Source organism: Alexandromys fortis, unplaced genomic scaffold, assembly GCF_014885135.2.
Source record: "Alexandromys fortis isolate MF-2015 unplaced genomic scaffold, M_Fortis_MF-2015_v1.1 scaffold_1, whole genome shotgun sequence".
Taxonomy (NCBI): domain Eukaryota; kingdom Metazoa; phylum Chordata; class Mammalia; order Rodentia; family Cricetidae; genus Alexandromys; species Alexandromys fortis.
In genome coordinates this window covers 32384100-32409121 of record NW_026067927.1, presented here as the reverse complement: position 1 = coordinate 32409121, position 25022 = coordinate 32384100, and the positions used below count along the sequence as shown (strand labels likewise).

The 25022-nt window shown below is 46.2% G+C and overlaps 1 protein-coding gene across 1 annotated transcript in view; it reads left to right on the top strand.

Moving 5' to 3' along the window:
- The first annotated feature begins 332 nt into the window (after window positions 1-332).
- Window positions 333-25022, top strand: part of Diras2 (DIRAS family GTPase 2) — a 27954-nt gene continuing 3264 nt past the window's right edge. Inside the window, exon 1 of the mRNA XM_050144127.1 lies at window positions 333-643. The gene's annotated coding sequence lies outside the window, so the exon portion shown is untranslated. The remainder of the gene's footprint in view (window positions 644-25022) is intronic.

The following is a 25022-nucleotide window of genomic DNA, read 5'->3' as shown; positions in this document are numbered from 1 at the left end:
GTGTGGTAGAGAGTAACTGCCCTAGGGTGGGTGCACAGTTTAAAACAGAAGAATTCAATGTCCTGTCAACGAAATGGTTTTGAGTCATTGAATTTTCAGAAAATTCCAGTTTCTTGCCATCTATTCCACAAACTGTCGGTAGAGGGCAGCTGAAGGCTCTTGGCGAAAAGCAGGCGCCATTGGAGCCCCAGTGGCCACCGCAGAGACCGTGCTACTCCAAAGCCAGAGCTTGAGGAGGGCGGAGCCGGAGGCGGGAGGCCAGAGCAAGAGAGCACCGCGTGGGAGGACTGCGCAGAACCAGGCGTGTGTACTGACGGTGCACGGTAGTGACACCGTGCTGGTGGTTGCAAGGCTGTGCAGATCCGGGGCGGGTGCACAAGGCAGTGAGGGGCAGAGTAGGGCACAGGACGTTGCACTGGGCATTGCACTGGGCGTTGCACTGGAGGTGCAGGGCTCTGGGTTTTGCAAGGGGCGTGCAGTACTCTGGGCGGTGCACAGGGGCGGTGCGGGGCGCAGGGCAGCTGACAGCGTCATCACCCGGGAGCAGCGCGCGCTCCGCCTCAGCAGCCACCGCATCGCGCCGCGCTCAGCGGGTCCCGGAGCTGCGCCTGGAGACTAGCCGCGCTGAGCGGGCTCTCCCCAGGTAAGCGACCTCGGCTCTCAGCTGGAGCTGGATGCAGCTCGCTGGTGCCGGGCGCTTTTTGCAAGTCCCGGGGGCCAGATTACTCTTCGGGGCTGAAGAACAGTATGCATCCCAGAACTGGGAGAGGGGGACTATCCAGCCTCATCCTGCATCCTCCAGGAGGGGAGGGGAGGGGTGAGCACGAAGCCGTAGCTCTGTTGGGAGAACATTAGAATGAACATCTAACATTGCTTTGAAAAAGCAAAACCTCTGGGTTTTACACAGATTAGGGATCCCGTCCTAATAGGAGTTGCGGTTGGGAAAATCCTTCGACTGCAGGCTTTGTCATGAATGAGGAAGTGGATCCCGTGGATTTAGGAAAAGTCACGGAAAGAGAGACAGCAAGAGAAAGAAGCTTTCTGAGTCGAGAAGAGACCGCTGGGGGATTCCTCATGCTTGGAACCCGGCCTCTAGACTTAATGCTCTGGAAAGAGACCCGCCTCAGCGTCTCCTTTCCCATTTTAAAGACCAGGCTTGGGATATCCACGGGACTCCCTTTCTGCCTCCGGTGGGAAACTGGGAGCCCATGCAAGGCTAGGTGTAAGAATGTGGGTCTCCATCAGAGGACAATGACAGATGCTGCCTAGGGGTTGGACTTCACCCTGTTGTGCAGTTTCACGTCCCAGTTCAGATTCTTTGGGATTGGGGGAGTCTTTGGCACTGAACACCCCGCGCCTCAGTTGTTCCATGCTTCCAAAGGCGAAACACAGTGTAACTTGAGTGGAGGAATTCGTGCACAGCCTGCCTTGCTTAGGGATTTATTTCATGTTCTGGTCCTTGTTACCTTTCAATTGGCCCCCAGGCATGCTAGTTTATCCTAGCAGAAGTTTTATGATTTGCTTAAAAAAAAAACATAAAATCTTATCTTAAAGGGATATTTTGTAAGTAACAATAAAAGAGCTGAAGTATTTTACATCTCAAATCATCCCAAATGTGCTCTTTCCCACTGGCATTTGGATTCGAGGAGGTGGAGTGGGCGGGAGAGAAAAAGAGGAGGATAAAATTAGAATAAATTTAACTAATTTGTATGGGAATCATACTTTTTTATTGCTGTTGCCTGCGATTGCAGACTGTTCAGTTTTATCAGTGCTAGTCCTTTATATTCGAGAGGCCCCTGAGCTGGGGCACAAGAAGACACAGCAACCTCCCGTCCCCCACCCCCAATTTATCTGAGAAACAGAAGATGCCTCAGAGAGGAGGCCCATTTGACTGAGGCCGTGGTATTCCATGCTAGTGGCTGTCCTCAGGAGAGCACAGGCCAGGGATGGGGAGAGCGAGGGCTAGCTGCTGAGTAGCCAGGCTCAGAATCTCTGCTCACTGCTCAGTTTTCTTGTGCTGGAAACCAATCTGCAGGGCTTGTTCAGAAACCTCTAGAAGCTCATGTTGTGATTGCTTTAGTAGGGATGCTCCTGAGGTCTGGGACACACAAGTTGAAAGGCATGCTGGGGACTCCAGCAGCTGGCTAGCAACCAGCCTTGCCAACAGAACTATTTCGGCCTGAGAATGGCAGATGGGGGACCTTGCTACCAGCTTCACATATGTGTTCCAGCCTCGCCAGCACACGTAATTCCGTATTTCACTAGAAACGACTTATTCTCACCACAAATGGCAGGACATCAGATGGAACAACCCAACTCTCTGAAATAATGGGGCTTGCTTCATAAAGAAAGAAATTTTGCCTCTCATAGTCAAACCTTTATTGCTCATTCTCAACAGTTAAGGGATGGCTGGCATGTTGAAAGCAGTTGATGGGTTTAGACAAAAAGCATCACATGTCCAAGATGAATGCAGTATGCTTTTGCAGCAGAGAATTTCCATTTGTCAAAGAGAGCATCTGGTCACCCCTGGTGGGAAGGCTCTGCCGCTTGCCTGTCGAAAGTACTCTGCGTTGACTTTTCAGCACAGCCAGGCAGTGTCCTGTCCTCCCTCTCACAGGAGCGTCAGTATCTCTATTGATCGTCTGTGCTTCTGGCAGGGGCGCATTGGCCAGGGCCAGATGTCTTTTCAGGACCAAACTGATTTCTATGGCATTAATTGATTTGGGTAATGATTTCTCCAGGGAACATTTCAAAAATGAAGATGATAATTTCCATGTTGTCAAAATTGCTGATATTCTCTCTCACCCTCCCTCCCTCCCTCCCTCCCTCCCTCCCTCCCTCCCTCCCTCCCTCCCTCTTTCCTTCTCTCCTTCCAGGTCCCCTGTCTGTGTGTTTGTGTGCAAGGGGCGAGCACCTGTGGGGGGTACATGTGCGAACGCGTGTGTGTACACTCATTAGAGTGATGACCGGAGATCATTGTCGAGGGGCTTCTTTGGAGGCACTCTGACTTGTTTTTTGAGGCAGAATCTCTGACTGAACTTGGAGCTCACTGATTGATTAAGTTGCTGGCAGTGAGCCTCGGGGGCCCTCCTGACTCTGTCTCCTCGATTACAAACACTAACTGCTGTCCCTGGCTTTTTTATGTGGGTGCCACGGATCTGAATTCAGGTTTTCTTTCTTCCCACACTTGAGCTATACTGATGGAGCCATCTCTTCAGACCCTGGGGCTCTTTTGAAAGTTAAGTTTACTAAAGCCTGCACACATAGTTAGGCATCAACGTAATGCTATCTCATTGCTTTCAATTAGTGCTTTCGTTTTTTAATTACGTGGCAGGCAAGTGTCTCTTCCGTGACTTGGTGAAAAGTTCTTGAAGAGACGGGAACGGATGTCTTCTCTCTCTTCTTTTCTGTTGCTTCTGGCAAGTTCTGAAAAGAGATTCCTTATAGTCCTCTCCCTGGGGCAGCAAATGCTGCCCTGAAAATCAGTGCTGTCCAACAGACGTGGAACTGGAAGTGCTAACATGCGGGGTTCGAATCGCATTGTTAGTCACACCAGAAGAGAAAAAAGGAGCAGGTGAAATCAATTTTGATATTTTTAGATTTAGTATCTCACATGTCAAAACTAACCAATTAAAGGTTTTTAGTCAGCATGAAGCACCAATACTTTTTCCTTCTTTTCTTTCCCCATGCTAAATCTTAGATCCTCAAGGGCATCGCAATACAGATCAGCACTCAGTGTGACCAGTGGCTAGTAAAAGCTAGCAGAGGCCAATGGAATGGCTTAGTGGGTGAGGGTGCCTGCCACCAAGCCTATTGACCAGAGGTCAACCCTGGGATTCACATGGTGGGAGGAGAGAACCAACTCTTGCATATTGTCCTCTGACCTCCTAACACGTATATGTGGAGGCTAGAGGACCGGTCCAGGAGTTCTTATTATTTTGGGACAGCATCTCTCGTTGAATCTGGAACGCATTGATTGGTTAGACTAGCTGGCCGCCTAGCCCCAGGGCTCCATGTGTTTCCACTTCATCATTGGGATTCCAAATGTGTGTCATGTTCTAGCTTTTTATGGACACTGGGCATCAAACTAAGGTTCTGTTCGCACAACAGCACTGTACTGACTGAGCTGTCTGCTCAGCCCTTTGTGTACTTCTCTGCCAGTAAATAAAGAGGGCCAGCTCAAATAATTGCCATGATCCTATGAGAATTAGCTGTCTGCACCCAATCTTTCTGGAGACTAGAGGTCTTTATTGCAGAAGCCAGGGATAGGCACCAGCTCTGTCCTAGGAGGTACTTAAACTGTCCTGGGTTTGCTTCAGCCAAGCTTCCTATTTAGTGCCTCTACTGAGGAAGAACCAGCAAACTCTTTGCTAAATTCATGCACATTGAACAGGCAGTGGTTTGCTGTGTGACTCGATACGGTGTCTCTGATCTTTGGGTGCTATTTACCACCAATATGAGTATTATCAGTGTTTAAATATGCTTATTTTGACGTCATTAGATAAGGTTTGTGTGAAATGTAGCTCTCTACACTTGACTCTCGGAACCTGCCTGCAGCTTGAAGCAGCGTCGCGAATGACCTGAATGCAAAGGTTTCAATGTGATTCGGCAGGCCAGTCAGGACTGGAGAGGCACCTACTGGTGCCCCTGGGATCTCCCGCTCAGAATTCCTAATGGAAGACTTTGAAAGAGAGCAGCATTTGTGTCAAAGAACTTCAGGCAAAAAAAAAATTCCAAAGCTAGTTAGTGTCTGGAAAAGAATTATTTTTCTTTGAAAATGGAAAAACTCAGGAACCTTCCATTAGGGCTTTATACAATGATTATCCACACATCTACTCACCCACACGTGAACAGTCATATACCCTGCACACCCATGTACTCACAAACACACACACATCCATAAACACACACATCCAAACACTTACACAAACCCAATACCCACATATCCATATATCCACACACCTGCAAAACCACAAACTCATACATCCCCACACCCACATAACCATATACCACACACCTATATACCCATACACTCATATGCCCATATAGCCACATTCCCACACACTCATGCCCACATATCTACAACCCCCCCACATACCCATATTTCCACATGTCCAAACACCCACACATCCACATATTAACACAACCACATACCTACACAACCACATACCATAATCCACACACTACACACTCACACATTCATATTTCCATAAGTCCACACACCCATCTACCTGCATATCCATACCCACACTCCTGCACACCCATACATCCATACCCCAACATCCTACCCACATATCTACATACCTGCATATCTTCATACAACCACACACACATATAGCCACCTGCCCAATTACCCACCTGTACACACTCTCTCATAAACAGACACACAACACTTCCTTCTTGAATGTTTCCAAAGGAGTAGGGTCAGTCATGCACCGAAGATTTAAGAATTCTTTAGGGAGGAGGAAGCTTCCTACCTGTGGCCCTTAGGTTTCCAGGTGTTTGTGTGTGTGTTTGATGCTGGGCTTGAACTTCAGCTGGCTTCTTATTGTAACAGCTTTGGAACTTTTGGGTTTGGGGGCTGATCTGAGAGAAGACGGTCAGAACCCATGCCTCTGCATCCAAGGCAAAGTCATCCAGCTCTCTGTGGCATTCAAATCTAATCCTTGGGGACATCCCAGCTCAAGGCAGAACCTTCATAAGCATGGACTCCCTTTTCCAGTGTGACCACCTAGCCCCAACTACACTAAGTATACACATCTGAGGTCAGTACCAGTGTGACCACCTAGCCCCAACTACACTAAGTATACACATCTGAGGTCAGTAGGTTGCCTTCCTCTTCTCATCAATGAAACGGTTCCCCGAGACTTGAAGAGAGATATCTATCACTGCCCTCCCCATGCTTAATAGTTGTCCAAGCATCTCACTTCTTTGTCTTGACCTTCTCCCTCTCTCTTAGGACCTCTTTGAGCTTCACTGGTGGTTACCAGATTCTAGAAAGCAGAAGGAGGGAAGATGGGGAGGAGTGGGTTCTTGCTCACTGATAGGAGCAAGGTGTGCCATGGCCCAACAACAATCTCAGATAGCAAAAGCAAACTGTACATCTCAACAAGCAAGGAGAACTGACGTGCAAAGTGAGTTCTCACCCTAAAGACAATGTCTGAGGAGAGGGAGATGCTTAGCCGGATACATGACATCAGGTATCAACACTCAACATGCTACATCAATTATTTGTGTGTGTTTGTATCTGTTAATTATATGTAAAATTAAAACAAATTTAGTTAAAAATTTAAGAGGATGAGCTAGGGAGACGGCTTAGTCAGTGAGGTGCTTGCATCACACATATGAAGGCCTGCGTTTGAGCCCCTAAAGGTGAGTAAACACGCAGTGTGGTGGCATGAGTTTGCGATCTCAGTGCTGAGGAGATAGAGACAAGAGGATGCCCGGGACTCACTGGACAGCCCTTCTAGTCTGATAGGTGGGCACCAGGCCAGTGGGAGACCTTGTGTCATAGGACTGGGTGGCATTCCTGAGGGTAATGCTTATCTCGCTTCTCTGCACACCCAAGTGCAACCGTGCACGTATGAGCATGCATATACACCCCCCCTACACACACGTGTGCACTTGAATTTTAATTGAGAGCAGTGAATGGAAAGAGAACATGTATGCCCCCGCACGAGCCCTGCATGACCATGGTAGTGAGGTAGGTGCGTATGCTTGCAAGCGAAGAGGAGCGTGGAATTACCTGCTGGTGGAAATGGCTGGGTGACCTAGATTTGTAAAGCTCCTAAATCACCTACATTATCGTGATGGCCAAGCAAGCGTTTTGTTTGGTGTTTTGATTTTCCCAGGCGGGTTCACAGGGAAAGAATAGGGAGGGGAATAGGGAGTCACCTCCCTGTTCCTATGTCCTTTGAATGCTTGTCCGAATCCTGTTTGCGCGTGTAGTAATTTCAGCAATTTTGAGGGGGGGGATAAATTGTGTCATTGGAACAGATATCTAAACAGAAGCAAATGTAAATATGGGAGAGGGTGTAATAACCTGAGAGCAGGGAGGATTTTTCTAACCTGAGATACTAAAAAGAGAAGATATGCTAAGTTGGATTCATACATGTGGTAGTTTGAACGGAATTGGCCCCCATAATCTCACAGGGAATGGCACTATTAAGAGGTGTGGCTTTGTTGGAGCGAGTATGACCTTGTTGGAGGAACTGTGTCACTGTAGGGGCGGACTTTGAGGTCTCGTTTGCTCAAACTTTGCTTACTGTGATAGAGACCACTTTCTGTTGCCTCTGATCCAGATGCAGTCAGTACCGTGTCCGCCTGCATGCCGCCATTCTCCCCACCAGGATGATAATGGGCCGAACCTCTGAACTGTAAGCAAGCCCAACTTAAGTATTTGCTGACAAGAGTTGCCATAGTCATGGTGTCTCTTCGCAGCAATGCAACCTCAAACTAAGACAACGCATATTCTGCATTTTTGCCCAAATAGCAACAGCATCAACGAATAGATATTCACAACCTATTTCAGCTAACCCGATTTCTTAATTGGGCTCTTTTCGTGGAGTAGACTCATCAGAATCCCTTCAGGGGTTTGTGGGGCTCACAGCCCTAAGACTGGAACTGAAGTGTAGTTCAGTGATACAGCCATTAGCTGACATGCAAGAAGCTCTGGGCTTGATCCTCAGAACTGCAGAAGAAAAATAAACAGATAGCCAGACAGGCAGGCAGGCAGACAGACAAACAGACAAAAAACCCTAAATTGCTGGTTTCAGTACTTCAATCAGCTGGTCTGATTCAAAATCTAGATGCTGGTGACCCTGTTTGGCCATGAGACATTTGAGAGGAACTTTGTGTAGACCAGGCTGGCTTCAAACTCCCAGAGACCCACTTCAAAACACAAAGGATAATAGTATAGTCTCCTTGTGTACTAGGAGGTATCTGAACAGAGAGCAAGAACTTCTTCTAACGTGAAAAGATGTTCTCTGTCAGAGTCAAACGCAGGTATCTTAAACCACCAGAAAGAAACAAAGAATTTGACATCATACCACAGCAGGCAAACTTGAAGAATCAGCGTTCACATCCCATCGGAGATGAGAAAGCAGAGAAACTGGCAGTGATTTTGGATTGGAAAGTGAAAACATACTAAGGTTAAGATTGGCTGTCCTTTAACCATAGCAGGACTATGCATAAGATATTTTTCTCCACAGATATGGTTTTAAAGATGAAATATTTATATAAAAATGGTTATTGATGGAATAAAAGACTTCCCACTGTGGACTTCTGTACAGCTTATAGTGAGGAAACTGCATATCTCAGGAGACCAGTACTGGACAGACGGTAGGCTAGAACTGGACAGACAGCCTGGACAGAGGGTATAGTTTCGTCCCTCTAACTCCCCAGCTCTGTTTGATCTCTCCCTCCAACTGTGGACCCCTGGATTGTTCCCTCACCATGGTTCTAGGCCTAAGTGTCTGCCCAAGCCATTAGCTTGAAGCTAAAGATTTCCTCCTCTCTTACACACTTGGAAGAGAGTGCTTCTAGCAACTGAGCAAGTTGCCAGTTTGAATCCGTGTGAAGTGGTGAACCTGCTCTGCGCAGACTGGGAAGACGATGGAGGTCGTTTGTCTTACGTGGTTTGCTTTTCCTAATGATGAGTAGTGTCATTTTTGTATCAGTAATGTTTTGAGATGTTTAGATAGTGACACTCTGAGAATTTACTCTTCTGTGATTTCCGTCTTTTAGACAAGTTCTAGCCTCCCTGAGACTTCTTAATGAAAATACAAGTCAAGCTTTAGGGTAAAGACAGCCCTGAGACTGCCAAAGGGACCCAAACCTAGGCACTGTGGAAACTCATAGAAAGTATGTGCCTGGGACTAGTAGGGAAAGCTCTCATGCAAGCATGAAGACCTAAGTTCAGATCCTCAGAACCCACTTGAAAGCATCATGGTAGCACACGCCTATAGTACCAATGTTCCTACAAGAAGACGGGAGGATGGGAGAATTTCCAGATGCTCTCAGACCAGCTAATGAAGGGGTGAACAGCAAAGAGACCCTGGCTCAAACAAAGGAGGAAGGTCGAAACTGACACTTGACGTTGTTTACAAACACACACACATACACACACACAAACACACACACAAACACACACAGAGAGAGAGAGAGAGAGAGAGAGAGAGAGAGAGAGAGAGAAAGAGAGAGAGAAACACAGAGAGATTATCAGCCTTTCTTTTCAACCATACACCCAGCTGTACACGTACTATAAATGCATGTGCATATACAGACACACAGATCTCCACCCTATGCACACAAACACACCTTCCTTGTTACCTTTCCAGAAGGGTCTAGAGTAGTGGTTCTCAACCTTCCTAGTGCTGCAACCCTTTAATACAGTTCCTCATGTTGTGGTGACCCTGACCATAAAATTAATTCGTTGCAACTTTATTAACTGTAATTTTGCTACTGTTAGGAACCCTAATGTAAATATCTGATATGCAGGATAACTGATATGCGATCCCTTGGGGTCATGACCCACAAGTTGAAAATTACTGGTCTAGAGACTTATCAGACCTCAGACCAAGGATTCCCTGTAGAGTGATGCTTTCTTTCCCCTATTATCCCTCTGCTGAGAACACTCAATATCATCTTATCATTTCATTCCTCCTTCCTGAGACGCACAGAGCCCAAGGCAGCCTGACCTCAATGTCTGGTGGCCTGGCTTTTCCTCGCTAGACTAATCAGGAACTCTTATCTCTGGCTGTACTGAAATGGGAGCTATCCCAAGATGCAGGTGTAACCTGTGTTTTCCCTGCAGCATGTCAGCTTAGCCACTACACAACAGTGTAGGTGTGCCCTGCTCACCTCTTGGTATGGGTTTTCAGCGAAGCAACCACAATGCCTTTGATGAGTCAAAGGATGCTCAGCTGTCAGGATTGCTTTTCTCAGCTGCATGTGATACAGACTTGAAAGCTGCTTGGCCGTGTCATGGGGAGTGTTGGAACCCAGGGCCCCATGCTTAGGGGCTGCAGGCCTCCACTGGTTTTCAAGGCTTCCTGGATTTGCTGTCCTGACCATGCCTGGGTGTGGCATTCCATGACTGAAGACTCTGCAGCTAATATCTGGTATAATGGATAGCACTTTTCCCCAGCTCTCAGACCTCGTCTTTCTGGTCCTCAAGGATACTGGGTCTTCTTTCTTCTTACCCTCTGCATGTTGAACTTGAGCTGAAACACCCCATCCCTAGTCTCACTTCCTTTATCTGGAGAATGAGGTCACTGGTGCCTGGGTCACCCTCAAACTCTTGCTGGGTGTGTGTGGGGTAGGGAGAATGGGTGTGTCTGTAGGTGTGTATACATGTTCATATATGTGCTGGTGGGCGTGCAACGGCAGTAAGCACTCAAACTCAGGTGTCGTTCCTCTGGAGTCATGTCCCTTGTTTTATGGGAAGGGCCTCTCTCCGAACTTGGAACCTGCTGATTCAGCTAGGCTGGCTGGCTAATAGGCTCCACGGATCCGCCTGTCTCTACCTCCCCAGTGCTAGGATTATAAGCTTTAACATGGTACCACTACGGCATATTTGTGTGGATTCCAGGACTTGGGCTCAGTTTCTCAAACCTGCATAGCCTGTACTTTACCTTTTAATGGTGCCCCTCTGCCCATCACTAGTTGCTGTTGATGCCCTACTGTTTTCTCTTGATTTAGTCTGCACTTCCCTTGCTTCAGGCCTGCTTTGTCCCTCTGCAGACACCAAGGCTCTCTGCAAGGGCAGCCCACTGTCCTTGGGTAGCCCGGTGATGCTGGCTGTGCTTTCTTCTGGTATCCTTTTGTGTGGCCTCCCCTTGCTGACAGTAGCTCTCCCCCTATCATCTGAAAGGCTCACACTACCCCCTCCCAGCAGAATGTGCGGCCTTGAACCAGCTGAGACGATCTTTCAACAGAGAGCCATGGGTAGGAGCGGAGCAGCAGCTCCACTGTCTTGCTATGGTGGTAATGACCTAATCCCCTGCTATTATAGCTTAGGGCTCACTAGAGAGATCCACTCATGGGGCTGGAGGGATGGCTCTGCAACTACCAGCATACACTGATCTTCAGGTGACCCCAACTTGGGTCCCAGAACCCACATTGGGCAGTTCACAACTGCTTGTGACTCCAGCTCCAGGGGACTCCAGTGCCTCCAAGGGCACAGACATACAAATACTTTTTATAAAAGAAGTCTGAAGGGGGGCACCAAGTCACCAAAAACCTTTACCACATACCACAGTATGAAAGGTGCCAGAGCAGAAAACACGGGCACTGGGGTAGAACTCCGCGCCCAGGGACTGTCTCCCACAGTCGGCTGATTAGTCCAACCCTTCTCAGTTTGTTCCTTAGAAGCATAGCATAGATTCATTCATGCCCTGAACAGACTGTTTGTACACACTTCCCGTGGGCTCGCAATTCTCACCCCTGGGGGTCCAGCAGCAGCAATGAATGGATCAGATTTTAAAAAAAAAACCCATGGATAGCTTTTTAAAAGCAGAGGTAGAAACAAACTTCAAAACAAGGAAACAGTGCAGGGAGCCAAGAAGGCCCCTTTGCTCCAGCTTTGAGAAAGAGGAAGCCACAAACCACCACTTGGCTGTAAATTGAGGCAGCTTGGCTAGAGACATTCTGGTTGAGAAGGCTGATGTTTGAGCCTGTAGGAGGTCAGGATGGGAGCCCCATAGATGACTAGAGAAACAGTGGTCTGGGGAGAAAACCACCCAATAGAAAGGTCCTAAGAGAGGAGCATGCTTGGTGTGACCAGGAGCGGTGGAAACTTGTGTGGCTGGGAAGAAATGAGCTAGGGGCATGATGGTAGAAAACAGGTGTGTTGTGTGTGTGTGTGTGTGTGTGAGAGAGAGAGAGAGAGAGAGAGAGAGAGAGAGAGAGAGAGAGAGAGAGAGAAAGAGAGAGGCCGATTGAGGGGACTTAAGCATGAGTGAATGCTCTGGACCCCACAGGGATCGGAAGAGCCCGAGGACCATGTGGAATTAGCCACCTGGGTGACAGCTTCAGAAAGGCTGGTACTAGACATAGAAGCTTGGAGAACTGGCAGTGGCAGTGGAGAGTGACCTGTGGGTGGTATCACCTGAGGGTGTTGCTGATGGAGTTGGTGTGAAGTCTGGGGGCATGTGGGGGTAAAGAAGACACCAGGGTGTTTGTACTGGGTAACTGGAAGGATCCTGCTGATGGTACCTGAGATAAGGATGCTGCAGGGAAGTCTCGCGTGGCTGTGGGGGAACTCAGCTTTGCCCAGATGCAATGCTCTTGGAGGAGCCAGGGAAGTCATGTCTACAGTCTAGGAGGAAGGTCCTGGCCGTAGGTTGTGAAGTTGGCAGTTGTTGGTATAGGGGTGGTGTTTGAGTTCATGAAGGCATCCACCTGTGCTGTGGTGGAGAGCTAATGAGTAACCAGGGCTGGGGAGGGAGGGAGGGAGGGAGTCCTGGTTAGGGATGCAGAACTCATCTTCCCATCCTTCTCTATTCTTCCCCATCCTGGAGAAGCTGTTCTCTGAATGCATTGGAATTGCTGGCATCTTACAGCTAGGCTCCTGTTTTTAGGCCTGCCCTCCTGCTGGGTCTTCACAGTGGTTGTTTTGATGGAAGTGGAATGCTGTGGCTTCCCTGTATGAGCTACCTGGTGGCTTCCCATTCAGTTCAGATCATGCCTGATACCTAGCCCACTCCCTCGAGTCTCCATAGGACCTGTTTGTTCCTGTCTGTGCCTTTGCTGACTGTATATACTTTATCCATCGGAAGGCTCCCCCTTGTTTCCAGAGTCCCTCAGCCCCTGCCTGTTGTCTGCACCTGCTGCTCAGTGCTGGACAGTTCCCGTCCCCTCCATATCACCTCTCTTGAAACATTGCTCAAGCATCCTGCTTATTCTACCACACCATATGCTCCTGGACTGGATGGGGCACGTTGCATTGACTTGTCTTAATCAAATGGACCCACACTGATGGAGACCTTCCGTGTGGAAGTGTTGTGTAACAATTGGATTTTCAAGCTTTTAATTGTGCAGATAGGAGAGTTGTAATTTTTTATTACATCTGTCTCTATCTATCTATCTATCTATCTATCTATCTATCTATCTATCTGTTATGTGTGTGAGTGTTTGCACATGAACATGTACAGGGTGTAGCTTTGGGGTATTAGTTTTCTTCTACCATGTAGGCTTAAGGGATGGAATTCAGGTCAGTGCTTGGCAGCTGAGTAATCTCACTGGCCCAGAGGGTAGAAGTTCTCTCTCTCTCTCTCTCTCTCTCTCTCTCTCTCTCTCTCTCTCTCTCTCTCTCTCTCTCTCTCCATCCTTCCTTTTCTCTTTTTCCCCCCTCTCTCTCTTTCCCCATCCTTCCTTTTCTCCCTCCCTTCCTCCCTCTGTCTCTCTCCCCATCCCTCCTTCTCTCTCTCTCTCTCTCTCTCTCTCTCTCTCTCTCTCTCTCTCTCCATTCTTCCTCCCTTTGTTCCCTGCTCCTCTGTCTCCTCATCCTCCTTCTTTGCTCCTGAAAGCTCTGGAACATTCTCTGCCAGTGCTCAAGTTTCTTACATAAGATGGAATGATATTAGCATATAATCTCTATATAACCTTCCTATGTTAGCCCATCTCTGGGATCCTCATGATACCTAAGACAATACAAATCTGTGTAATGAGGAAAAAGAATGAAAGTTTGGTATGAAGTTAATATTTTTAACTAGTACCTGGAAGGGATGGGGGTAAGTTCATTTGGTAGAGTGCTTGCCTGCAAGCATGAAGTCCTGGATTTGATTCCTGGGGTCATAAACCAATACATCTTTTTTTCTGGACATTTTTGATCTCAGGTTGGTGTAATCTATGACCATTGACCCCATGAATGTTGAAGGACACCTGTAAGGCTGCTATGTATATTCATGTACCATGTATGTTCAGGTACCATATGTGCTCATATGGTACCCATCATGATTGGTTTCCCCATCATGATTGGTTTCTTAAAGAAACCATGATTTTTAATTTTTGAGTTTATTATTTTTGAGACAGAGTCTCATGTAGCCCAGGCTGTCCTGGAACTCTCCATGTATCTGTGGATGGCCTTTAACTTCTGACCCTCCTGCCTCCTCCTTCAAGTGCTGGAATCACAGGTGTATACAACTGTATTAGTTACTGTTTTATTGGTGTGAAGAGACACCATGACCAAGACAACTCCAATACAAGGAAACCTTTAAATGGAGACTTGCTTACAGTTTCAGAGGATTTTCTCTTATTGTGGTGGGAAGCAGACAGGCATGGTGCGGGAACAGTAGCTGAGAGCAGAGATCCATAGACAGCAGGCAGAAAGAAAGAGAGAGACAGAGAGACAGAGAGAGACAGAGAGAGGTCTGGGTCTGGTATGGGCTTTTTAAACCGCAAAGCCCCATCCCAGTGACACACCTCCTCCAACAAGGCCACACCTCCTAATCCTTTTGGAACAGTTTGAGCACTAAGTTTGAAAATAGATGAGCCAACCGGAGTCCATTTTCATTCAGACCACCACAGCCACCATGCCAAGTTTTGGCTATAGCTTAAGCCTTTGGCTACTGCATTAAGCCACTGTATGTTAGTGCTTGCTTCCACGGCCACCCTCATCTTCATATGACATATTAGGGTCTGCTGACCCCACAGGTCTTAAGTATGAAAACCTAAAGGCTTCCTGTCTGCAACTGCCAGCCGTTTCTGGATTCAGCTCCTTCACCGCAACACTGACAAGGGGAACCATGATGACAAAAGATGCAACTCGGAGAGGTGGCACAGGCGATGAATCCACTCGGAGTCTGATTGGGCCGTCATGATATGCAGCTTACGTGTGGCTTTCATTTCCATCAACGCTGCCATCTTGGGGGAACTTGCTCTTCCACAGACGTCTTCAGAGAACCTTGCTCTTATTTTGCTCCCAGCCACTGATTTTATTAAGTGCACAGTGAATTCTCTTAGCAAATAACCAACAAATAGGAGTGTTTCCCGTGCACCCTACTCAGTCTTGAGACAGTGAGCTACATAATAGTGGATGGCCCCACAGCACTAGCCTCCCGTGTCTAAGAAGAGAGAGAGGGGTGGATGGAGGAGACGGGGAAGAGGATGAGAAAGGATGAGGAGAAGAAAGAGAAGGAGAGGGAGGAGAAGGGGTGGCAGAAGAGGAGGAACAGGTACACACAAACACAAAAATAATCCCAAGAGACGAATACATGTCCCCAAGAGCTGTATTACTGTAAGAACCGCATTCTAGAGAGTACCAAAGAGATGACCTGAGATACATAGAAGCATTTGTGCATTCGTCCCAGTGTTTTGTAAACCCGTCCTCCTGGCGACTTCTAACAGTGCTGCTCCTGGACTGTGGTGATTGCCCTCTCTCTTCCTGTAGGACACAGAGAAGGAGTTCTCAGCCACCCGGTATACATGCTGGTGTGATGTTTTCCTCCAGCAAGCAAATAAACATTTTCCCCAGCAGTTTGTGGCTTTGTCCTTTTACGATCAAGTTTTTGAGCTTTAGTCGTTTTTGTATTGGCATATATTAACCCTGTGTAATGATGGACTTCTTTATGACATATTTGACCCTGTACATAATATATCTTGTCATATTCATCCTCCATTATTGTCCCCTTCCACTCCTAATGGTCCTTTCCCCTACTAATTTCTCTCTCTCTCTCTCTCTCTCTCTCTCCCTGTTGAGTTTAATTAGGGATTTTAAAACTTAATTTTGACTTAATTTTTGTTGTATGTGTGCGTGCTCATGTGTGTCACAGTGAGATGTGGAGGTCAGTAGACACTTGGAGTGATTTCTCTCTCCATCACGTGGGTCTTCAGGCACAGTAGCAAGTGCCTTTACTTGCTGAACCACTTGCTGGCCCTTTATAAGTTTGTTTAACAAGACCCCGGGAGGGTTTGTTTGCAACTGCTTAGGCCAGTGAGCACAAGCTTGAAGATCTGTGGGACATCATGCTTTTAAAGTTGATTGAGAGAGGCAGGTGGGCAATGCAGACCCTAGATGTCCCGTGCCAGTCATGTAGGGCATTTATAAACGTATTTTTTTGACTTATTTCTTTTTCTGTGACAGAGTCATATAACCCAGACAGGTGTTGAACTCTTGAACCTCCTGCCTTCACCTCTTGAATACTGGGATTAGAGATGTGAGCTACCACATCCTTCCTGTAACCACATTTAAACAATTAAAAAAAAAAACGGAAGTGAGAAAGATGCCTCAGAGATGAAAGGCACTTGCCACCAAGTCTGATGACCTAAGCCCCATCCCAGGAACCCACAAGACAAAGGAGAGAACTGACTCCCAGAAGTTGTCCTCTGACCCCCACATGCACACCACAACTGTCTCCCTTAGCATGCACAGGTAATAAATAGATATAAAGACAGAGGTGGTGTTGATTTAAATAATATGTGTATAAAAATAACTATTATCATTTTTAATGTGTGATCTTTATCAGAATTGTGGGTGAGCTGTCTGAGTCAAAAGCATCCAAAGGCATACGGTTTCCCAGTAGCTGGTAGCCAGAACGTTTGAAAGGGTGAACTTGGCACTAAGTGTTGTGGCCACACTCACAGCTTCTCACCATCATTAACAATATCAAATTAAAGTCGGGAGACAGGCATGCGTTTTCATTGGTCTTCTGGAGAAATTAGATTGGGGAAGTGACTGTCACACCAGATTAGATCTCTGCTATTTATACTGTGTAATACAATGACGGAAGGAGGGTGTTTGCCTGGCTAGTACCAACATTTTCACCGACATTTCTGCTAAAGGATTAGAAAAAAACTTTGCAAATATAGTTGTACATATTTTTATTGTTGGGAAAACCTTCACAGCATACAATCTGCATTATCCATTTCGGGTGCACAGTTTGGCATTGATGCAGCTATGTTGTTGGACAGCGGTACCACACAGATCCCATTGTCAGAGCTCTCAGTCTTACATGGCCAAAAAGCCCACAACTTCTGTTAGCCCCGCAACCCTATTCTGTGTTCTGTCTCTATGAATTTGAACATAACTTACATTTCCTCACAGATGATATCACAGGATCTGTGCATGTGTTTTTCATGTTGGTGTGTATGCAGGTTCATGCATGCATGCATGCTTTGAAGGCACAGTCTACCTCATGTTTTAATACAGGGTCTCCCACTAGCCCGAAGCTCTCCCATTTGGCTAGAGCAGCTGGTCAGCAAACCCCAGGGCTCTTCCCATCTTTCCTCCCCAGTGCTAGGATCCTGAGTGTTGGCCATCACACAAGGATATTTTTGTTGTTTTGTTTTGCTTTTTGAGAGTAGGTTTCTCTGTGTAACACTTCTGGCTGTCCTAGAACTCTCTCTGTTGACCAGGCTGGCCTCAAATTCACAGAGATTTGCCTCCCTTGCCTCTCAAGTGCTGGGATTAAAGACATGCACCACTACCATCGGGCTGGATATTTTTAAGTGTGTCCTGGCATTGAACTACTGAGCCATCTTCTGAGCTCCAGCATCTTTTTGTAACCTATTTATCTTATTCTTGCTGTCCTCTAGGTTGGTGTGCACTGTTGGGGTTTCTTTCCTTCCCCAAGCTGGATAGTGCTCTTTCTCCGTTATGTGTTGAATCTGGCTTATTATCCCTTTATTGTCCAGGGAGGTTTGAAAGGCTTTCACCTCTCAGCTATTGTGAATAATGGTGTGTGAGTGTATGAGGATGCACACATGCTCATGGGGTCCAGAAGAGAGCATCATCTCTTGGAGCTGGAGTCCCAGGTGGATGTGAGCTGCCCAACATGAGTGCTGGTAACTGAACTCAGGTCCTCTGAAAGAGCAATGAGCACTCTTAACCACTGAGCCATCTCACTAACTCCCAGGTGAGATATTTTTAACAAGGGTCCTACACTATCAATAGGAAAATGTGGGAACAATTGAGGATAGAACAACTGATGGCAGGACAGCTGGATACCCAGAAGGAAGAGAATGCAGCCTGAAACTCAGCTTATTATACCTTATGTGAGAATTAGCTCATTGTGGATCAGCAAGAAGAGCTAAAACTGTAGACTCTTAGAAGACACATGGGAAATTCCCATGACCTTGTATTTAGAGATGAGGTCTCAGATATGGAACCAAAGAAATTTTAAAGCTCCTTTTCAATCACATGCCAACTTGGTGCATTTTATTTGGCCTGGCCTAGTATGCATGGGTAGCCTTGTCCTCCTGTTCCTGACAGTGAGTGAGGCCCTCAGGCCAGCATCACCCCATTGCATCACGGGCTTGTTCCATATGTACAGAGTCCTGGGCCCCAGAGGCCTCTGTCCTTTAGTGTTCCTTCTCCCAGGGGTCATCATGCTGCACTGAACATTGATAACTGGTCCTTTGACCAGAAGAAAGTGTTATTATTTATGTCATTTTCCTTGTTCACTGCTTTTACCAACATGAAAGAATAGAAACAAAGAAGATCTCACAAATGCAACCAGGATCTGGCCAGTCTGGTCTACGTCCTCAGAGCCCATTGCAGTCTCCTGACATCTTGCTTTTAGCCAAGGTTAAGCTATGAGCTTATTTGTCTCATGAAAGCAATTGACCTGAAATAACCACACGGAAACTCTTACATCTTAATTTAACCCATTTCTATTGATCTGTGTATGCCCAAGAGGCTGTGGCTTACCAGGTAAAGTTCTGGCATTTGTCTCTGGTGGGGGGCTACATGGCTTCTTCCTGACTCCACCTCCTTTCTTCAAGCATTCAGTTTAGTTTCCCTGCCTAGTTCTGTTTTACACTATCAGGTCCAGTCAGTTTCTTTATTAACCAGTGGTATTCACAGCATGCAGAGGGGATCTCACATCACTTTATGTTGGCCCATGGGTCTTGATGTTCATGATGGAGAGGCACATCCAGTGATAGCAGTCTTAATGGTAGCATCCTGAGATGGCACAGGGCATAGTGCATATGTACACATGACATAGCTTTTGTCCTTCCTATAAAACCACAAGATTCAGTGGTGGGATTGCCACCCCCATTTTGACAGAACCAGATTCTCAAATTCCCAGTGTTAACACTAGTGCCATAAGGAGTTTTTACCCTCTCAAGTCGTGGTCTAAAACCCCGAGGGACAGTGAAATCATACCAAAGTCATAGCACCGCTAAAAAAAATTCACCTGTCATGTTTATACACCCCCCAAAAAAATGCAGCGTATTCAAGGAAGCAGGTAAATTAAATTTTACAAATTAACTGAGAATGATTTGGGGGGAAAATTCCAAATAATCCAAAATGTTGCAAACAGCAAATTAATCCTCAGTCAGCAAAGTGTGATGGGAACAGGTGTCCTTTCCTGCACAGATGGTCCGTCCTGTTGTCTACCCCTGTGTGACATCCTGTCCATGGAGTCCCTTGACAGGAGCTGGAAAAAAACCAAAGGCAAAGAATGGAGCACCGATTTCAAAGTTTAGAACAAATGGCTACAAGCTCTAGAGAATTTAAATATTGCAATCTGTTTATCTATCTATCTCTATCTATCTATCTATCTATCTATCTATCTATCTATCTATCTATCATCCCTCCCTCCCTCTGCTCCTTTCTCTGAATAAAGACAACCCTGCCACATGCATACTGAATTCCTGGGACTCCTGGATCCTCCCAGATGTATTTCATGGTTTAGCCTACAGTGACTCTGGTTGCAGGTATTTCCTACCCTAAGCCCTGTACAACTCTGTAGTCTTCTTTCTCCTTTATTTAGCTACTACATTTCTTTAAAGAGAGCTCTGCATTCCTTGTCTGGTCTGTGGCTCTCTCTTTCATACTCACGACTCCCGTACTCTTTCCGACATGACTTCTTCACGCCCTGACTTCTGCCATTCACTTCTCCCCCGTGCATGTCTTGAATGAGCCTCGCTTTGTCTTCACGCTACTACCACGTTTCCAAACTCAAGGGCTCGCTGTCTCTTTCCTAGCTGGTCTTCTGCACACCTAGCTATCCGCCTGAGAGTCAGACCACGGATCCTTGTGGAATCCTTAGAATTTTACGAATCTAAACCTGCAGATTTCAATTCTATGCCAATTTTAAGTGAAGAAAAACGTTATTGAGAATGATCTAGATAACCACCTTATGTAACGGCATGGTGTTTGCGTCAGTTTCCCCACCCCCACCCCCCATGACAAGATGTTCCACTTTCGTAGTCCCCAGCAGGCAACTGTCAAGTTTAATCAGGCTGTAGTCTGCACATTCTCCCTAGCCCTTTTGCTTCCTGTAGAAATGTCTTTACTCTGCAGGAGGCTTCTCACAGTGCGAGTGTTCAGGTTGTCCCATTATCTGTCTACTGGGAACACAACCTGGCCTGTTGTTTTTCCCAGGTTTGTTTCACAAAGGGTTCATTTCTGTTTCTCCATGTCTAGGAGCGATTTTTAGATCCAGCAAACACCATATAACACACAGACGATTACTGCTTCTTTCAGTGTCTTTCTTAAGTAACAACTTTACAGAGGTATAATCCACTCAATTAAAACCTATGAGTCAGTGGTTTCGGTGGATTTCCAGGACTGGGCCCACTGCAAGCATTAATAGTAGAGGATCTCCATTGTTGTAAAGGGACCCATGCCTGATCAATCACCTCTCGTCCCCCAGTGTCTACCCACCGTATGCCAGGGTAGCCACAGATAGATGTTCTGCCTGTCCATCAACCATCTGTCATTGTAACAAACAGCAGAGATAATCAATTTAGGGAGAGAAAAATTTTGTGTTGACTGACACGGTTTAGGGATTCCATCCAGTGATTGGTTGATAACTCCCTGCTTTGAGCCTGGATGATATTTCATGGTGGAAATGTGGGATGGAGAAAAAGAGAAGAGGGGCGAGACTGTGGTCCCTCCATCACCTTTGAGAACGAACCCTCAGTGCTCCCTAAACTTCTCACTGTACCCCATTTCTTAAAGGTTCCACAGCCATTAACACAAAGCCCTTTAGAAGATATGCATGAATCTGATGCAGGCTTTTGCTTCATATTTGTGATTAAATTTCCTTTGCTGAACACAGGCTAAGAATGGCAGGCACAAGGACCATGTCTTTCTCCTGGGGGGGGCAGACCTTAGTCTCTACCCTTAATACCATCCACACTGAGTTTTTCACAGTGTGCCCTTTGAGAAATTTTCCTTTTATTCCTGGTGTGTGAGGGCGTGTGAGTGTGCATGTGTGTGAGTGTGTGTATGTATGTGCACAGGTGTTCATGTGTGTATGTATGTGTGTGTTCATGTGTGTGAGTGTGTGTATGGTGTGTGTGTGAGTGTGCATGTGTGTGTGAGTGTGTGCATTGTATGTATGTGTATGTTTGTGTGTGTGTGTGTGTGTGTGTGTGTTCTTGCATGCTGGCGTGACACACACGTGGTGGTGGTGGTTATCCTTGGCAGGAGTCACTTCTCTTTCCACCATGTAGTCCCTGGGAATTGAACTCAGGTCATCAGGTTTAACAGCCGGAGCCTTTACCCGCTAAGCCATCTTGTCGTCCTGTGTTACATTATTTAAGTTTCAAGTGTGAAGTAACTCGCCATTTTGGTATAAACCCAACTTAGTTATGTTGTAAAATTTCTTCATATATCAAGGATTCCTTGTGCCTAGTTTTGGCTGAAGGTTTTTCTGTCTATCATTGTGAGATATTGGTATAGATTTTCTTGTGATATCTGTTTTTAGTTTCAAAGATCATACAATATTAGACTTAAGAACAAGAATACTATTTCTTCTTTAACTTCTTTGGTAAGAGTTTAAGAAGAATTGATATTGTTTCATTTGTAAGGGCCTGTAGAACTCACTGGTGAAACTGTCTAGACCTGGGGCTTTCTATGTCGGTAGCTCCTAGCTCCTATTTGATATCTTAGGGGAATGCTTATGCTTTTTATTTCTTTTTGAATCAATTTTTCCAGTTTGTTTTTATTTCCTTCACATTATCTGCCCTGTTGGCACATGGGGGACCAGGGGCTCTTCACGTTCCTTAGAGTCCTTTTATCTCTGTAAGGCCAGTCAGTTTGTCTCCATTTTATTTCTGATGTTTAGCAATTCCAGTGTTACCACCTGTTTGTGTAGCTAACATAGCTAAAGGTAAGTTGATATTTTTAAATTTTAAATGAACCAACTTTGAAGATTTTTTCCTTTGGATTCTCCATTATTTATCAGTTCTACCATAAATCTCAGGGCCTCCTGCCCTCGCTTTTATATCGCTTGGCTTCACAGAGTTCCTCACACCGACCTATGATGCCAGTGGACACAGACTTCCTGTTTTTCTTACATTTTCTCCTTTCCATCTGGCCCTGCCTTGGGACCAACAAACCTTCCATCCATTTGCCATCTGGTCAACCCCAGTCCTCCACAAGCTGTTCCCTGGGCTCCAGACAGAGTCATACGCCCCAGTGGATCCTCCTACCTTTTTCTCTCACTGGGTAACAGCACGTGCTGTGTGGACCACACTGAATCCACTCTTGGGCTTTTGGGCCCCAGACTGTTCTTCAATGATCCTCTTGGGTAAATGCCGCGCTTGCAGTGTCTATGGGGGTGTTCCATCGAGATGAGGTAGATAAACAGTTTTGAGGTGGAACGTTATTGTTTACAACTCAGGTTGGAGCCCTTCCGTTTGAAGCTGGGGATGGAGTTAGGGCCTCAGACCTCTCTCTCACTGAACTGCACATCAGACTTCACATCCCTTGAGCACCCGACTCCTGCTCTTCTTCCGTGCTTCTGCAGGGCAGGAGGAAGCAGCTCCTCACAGCCTGCCTTTCGTTCAGCTCCTTCAGACCTCTGTTCTCCGCCAAGCACAAGCTTGTAATTTACTGAAAAATTGTAGAGTTCTCTATTTTCACGAGACAGGCAAGACCCTGTCTCGGGTCCTTGCAAACACAGTGACTTCCTGGATGCTTACAGAAGATATTCCTTTAGACAGATAAACCTCGGTGGCTATGGATAGTATTGTTTCTGAGTCCTGTTGAACTATGGCAACAGTGCAACGCAAGACACCACGTGTTAACTATTTCTTCAGACTCCTGTGGTGTGGACTGAGAACCTGTTTGGCAACATTAAGGTCCAGATCTAATGGAATGTTACCCTACAGACGGGTCCTTTCATTCAAGCTAGAGCTGAATTGTTATAACACGAGACAGGAGCGAGTGAGGACTCAGCCTTCCCAGCAGTCAGAGCCTCCCACACTGAGGCTGGAAAGGGACATTTCAAATCAGATTCCAGATGCTATTGATTTTGTTTTCCAGTCTGAATTGCAGGACAATTTGTTACAATGCTGCATGCCTACATCGGTCTTAATTATCTCATGGACATCTAATAGACTTAATGAGACTCCTGAACAGACTTCCATCAATTAATGGCCCGACATCTTCCTGTTTTCTCTTTTAGCACTGAGGCTTAGTCAGTTGTTTGGTTAGTTCCACAGTTGTTTGTGTATATTCCACAGAAACTGTCAACTTACCTGAATCAGTTGTTTGGTATGTTCCAGCACATTCTAGAACACTGAAAACTTAGTACATAAGCAAATGTGCAGGACCAATTTAAAAGTGGATCGCTGGAGGCTTGGGAGGTGGCTCCACTGTTCTCGGGTGCAGAACCATTTCCTGCCTATATTATTTTCAGTTAATAACTTCTGGGCTCTGAAAATCGATTTGGTCAGCAATGCTTGCTACTGTCCCTCAGTTACTCAAAAGCTAAGAGAGTGAAAAGGGAGCAAGCTGTCTGCCTTCACAAAGCGATAGACCCGGTGCTGCACGTGTGCGGGCCTGATGTCAATTTTAGCTTAAAAAATGTGGGCACGGCTGAATTTTCTGTGCTTTCATGTGTGGTGCGTCCTCTTTGTCTAAGAAGGGATGGAGGGAAGGTATTTGACAGTTTGTAAATGAAGGAAGAACATTTCTTTTCGAGGCTGTGTTTTTGATTTGCCGTGTGTGTCTGTGTTGGTATGTGCATGGGATCAGGGTGCCCGTGGAGTGAGGAAGAGGAGGCCAGATCACCTGGAGCCGGAGTTACAGGCAGTCGTGAGCTGCTAGATAGGAAGTTCTGAGAACAAAGCCTGGGTCCTCTGCAAGAGCAGAATGTGCTTTTAACCACCGGGCCATTTCTCCAGCCCTAGAGAAAGTACATTTAGATACCTTGTCTACTTGTGAGTAATGCTTGCTGGGAAAGCTTCCTGGATGCAATCTTAGTAAATACACCTGCATTGTTCTACTCTACTCTACTCATAATGCAAATTACTTATACAATTTCTAAAACATAAAGCAATACTTGTTTGAGATCAGTGACGAGAACATTCAAGTTTGTTAGTTAATGTGTAAGTCTTCCTACCCAGAAGACAGAGTTTATACTGTGAGTTGAGCGATACCCAAGACAACGTGGCCAGACCTGCCTGTGGCAGCCTGGGGATGCCCATGCTGTCCCTCTGTGCTATATGATGTTGGGGACACAGCATTCCTTTCCCCTTATTTCCAGTGTGGCCACTACTCAACAATGGTAATGATACCAACGTCTCTAAGAGGTGGAGGATTTCATGGGCTGCTAGAAACACTGATAATGCTTAACACCACACACTGAGGGCTTCCCTTTTGTCTATTTATTCCTCCCAGAATTTGGAAAGAGGGTAGACCAGGGGTGTGTGTGTGTGTGTGTGTGTGTGTGTGTGTGTGATATGTATGCATAGTGTACATATTTGGGCACACATGTGTTAGAGTATATATGCACATATGTGTGCATACATGTGATGGTCATAGTTTGACACTGGGTATCTTTCTCTTTCTTTTGCCATCTCATTTACTTATAACTTAATTTTATTCTTTGAGAATTTCATACATGTATGCAATGCATTTCAATCACGTGTCTCTCCCACCCCAACTCCTCTGAATCCTGCCTCACTCCCTTTTTTCAACTTCATGTCCTCTTTTTTTCAATCTGTTCTCCAATATTTGCTATGAATAAATACATGAATGTGAGACATCAGTTGGAGCATGGCCAACTTTCTCTCTCTCTCTCTCTCTCTCTCTCTCTCTCTCTCTCTCTCTCTCTCTC